The sequence below is a fragment of the Amphimedon queenslandica genome, unplaced genomic scaffold (assembly GCF_000090795.2).
Source record: "Amphimedon queenslandica unplaced genomic scaffold, v1.1 AMPQUscaffold_8677_Cont19382, whole genome shotgun sequence".
In the NCBI taxonomy this organism is placed as follows: Eukaryota; Metazoa; Porifera; class Demospongiae; order Haplosclerida; family Niphatidae; genus Amphimedon; species Amphimedon queenslandica.
This window is the reverse complement of record NW_003551049.1, coordinates 1-2,718: the sequence shown is the minus strand read 5'-3', so window position 1 is coordinate 2,718 and position 2,718 is coordinate 1. Positions and strand designations below refer to the sequence as shown.

Here is a 2,718-nt window from a genome sequence, read left to right as displayed (position 1 = left end):
AAGTGATGTATTGTGACGTTTACACTACACGTGTATAAGCATGGCACAAGCAAAATAGTGAAGAAATCCAGTTGAATTACTTACTAAAGCTCAGGTCTACGACTATATAAGAGTTGCAATCGATATTCTAGTTCTAAAAAGTGAAGATCTACTATTACAAGAAAGAATGCACTGTGCTAAGTACTAAAAAATTAGTATTTAAATTATTATCATTATAACTGTTGATGATTATTCTATTCTTCAGTGACCCAATAGATTGATTATTATTATGAGTCCTTCAACAAATTTTAACTATAAAAATAGCAATAAAAACATTGACAACAATTATTATAAGCCGCACTTACTGTATCACCATACAGTACATACTGTAATGTACATCATCTCTATCTTGATAGTTCTCTGTGGTAGCATAAATATAAAGCTTTACAATCATGTAACAATGTCTCATCAATGCCACTGAAATCCTGCTTGTGTTTCTTGGTAAATAACCTATTCTTTCACTACTCAGTTCTCACTAAAAATTAAACCACACCCTTTGAAACACTTGCAAAAAATATATTATTACTTTTGAAACATAGCATCTAGAAAAATGAAACCATAAACAGTCTATATAAGAGGCCTTAATGAATACACTCAAAGTAGTAACTTGTTCATACCTGGTGCAGAAGTCTCAAAAAGGTGGTTACAAAATTAATATCAAAAAAACTAGTTTTTGGCTATTATCTCAGTCATTTCTCATTACATTGACACGAGAATAGTTTCAGTCCATGTAACAAACAATACACTATTATGATTCCAAGACTTACTAGCTAACTCCGTTCGAGAGTCTAGAAAAGGTGGTTACAAATAAAAATGGAGGTCTTCTAATTTTGTCATGTAAACATGAGGCCTGTTGACAAAATGAAATGAGAATATATTATTAGGTCTACTGAACAAAACAAAAACACCTATATACCTTCTTTCATAAAAATAAGTGAGTCAAGAAAATTCTTGAAAACATAGACAGAGAGAAAAGCGCCAAGGATAGAGCTATGCTGGTTATGACGTTTACAGGTGAACTTCAAAGAGTTAATTGAATACCGACTTCCTGTTTCATATCCATGTGTGTATGTAGTATCTATGTAGCGACGGACTAGCCACTAGCTATAGGCCAGTCAGGTCTGGTTAGCACCTAGAGAGCCCAGAGAACTGCGGGAGTCTGTTTTAGTGGACTGATTCTCTACTGACTCCCAAAAATGAGCTTTCTTGGCATACTGCTACTTTTCATTACTCTGCTTAGTCTGCTACTTGTTTATTGTTGCTATCGGTGAGTATTAGGTCCCATATACACTTCAGTGTTGCTTGTTTATTCATAGTTTGTATCATGCATATGGTGTCCTTAAGAGGCTTGGAATCCCTCATCCTCCAGTTACGCCTTTTATTGGAAATGGAGTAGAACTTTTAAAAATGGTAATAATAATAATTTATTATTAAGCAATTAGGCTGATAGAGGCTATTACTAAATTTTATATAGTCTTCTACTGATTTTCAAGAGAAATGGCTTGCTAAAAGTGGAAACTATTTGGGTAAGTTGAAACCTATTTTGTGCACATTTGCACATAAGCTGTGTACTTTATAATAATAACAGATTGTGTCACTATAATGGCTATCAAATAAATCATGGCCCTCCTTTCCCAATTTACCGGGCCAAAACGGAGTGGAATTGTTGAGGATAATTTTGACAAATGACCTAGCTGTTTTGCGCCCTGGAGGTTTATGAAATTAATTTTTGCAAATTTCCACTACTCTAGTGTAACAGACGCTCCTAGCTATCTGTTCACCAAACTTATTTCTTAATCAACACTGAGCTCAAAAACCAACTAACAAAACAAAACAAAAAACTAACTCTCAACTAACACACAACACACTTATATAGATCTTATAAATGTCCAGAAGGTTCTATAACATACAAGAATACTTTACATGATTGTTCTAGAATATACTTGAATAAACACATAATATATAGTTACAATAGTACACAGAGAGTTCTGGATCCATTTAGAAACAACTTCTTACATCTAGCATCTTGTATCGTATTAAATTGATTTTCAAGGAATTTAATTTCACGAATCTTAAAAAATCTGCAAAATTTACGAAACTTGTTATCCTCGAAAAAACCCGCTATATAATATCATGAGTACATGATTATGTATCCTTGATGGTATATAATGCTACAAAGAGGGGGTGGCAAAAAGGCTTATAACAAGAAATATCATTGATTTTATTATTAATTTATTTCTAGTTATTATTTGGGTACAAACATAGACATTGTAGCTGATCTTGACATACTCAAGGAGATCATGGTGAAGCAGTCCAACAAATTCGTCAATACAGATGTGAGTACACTAAAAAGGAATTTTAATTTGCAATGCATGTATAGTCAGTTTCAGTTGAGAAGAAACGGAAGTAAATCAATATTTTTGTCATTAAAACGTCACGTGTAGCCCCACCCAAACATGGCTGTAATCTGCAAGCTCTGTCATTCTTCGAGCGTTTCTTCTCTTTTAACTTACTTTACTATCTATTGTACCTCTACAGTGATTGCTGCTGCCTCCATCTATCTTTTTCTTGTTTTTGGTGCCTGTTTTCAGCTGGTATAGAGCTCGGAATACGGGTGATCAACGAGTATACTGGCAATGAAGAACAACTAAGATTGACAAGGCTGTGGAGTGATATAGC

General features: G+C 33.8%; 1 long non-coding RNA gene across 2 annotated transcripts; it reads right to left on the bottom strand.

The window, feature by feature from the left end:
• Nucleotides 1–107: 107 nt before the first annotated feature.
• Nucleotides 108–1,069, bottom strand: LOC109591221 (uncharacterized). 2 transcript variants are annotated; one of them, XR_002189715.1, is made up of 3 exons: nucleotides 956–1,069; nucleotides 345–889; nucleotides 108–291 (listed from the first exon to the last, which is right to left on the bottom strand). It is a non-coding gene; the product is annotated as an uncharacterized LOC109591221 (long non-coding RNA). The 2 variants fall into 2 exon arrangements; XR_002189714.1 differs by lacking the exon at nucleotides 956–1,069 and having other exon boundaries at nucleotides 345–912.
• Nucleotides 1,070–2,718: the final 1,649 nt, after the last annotated feature.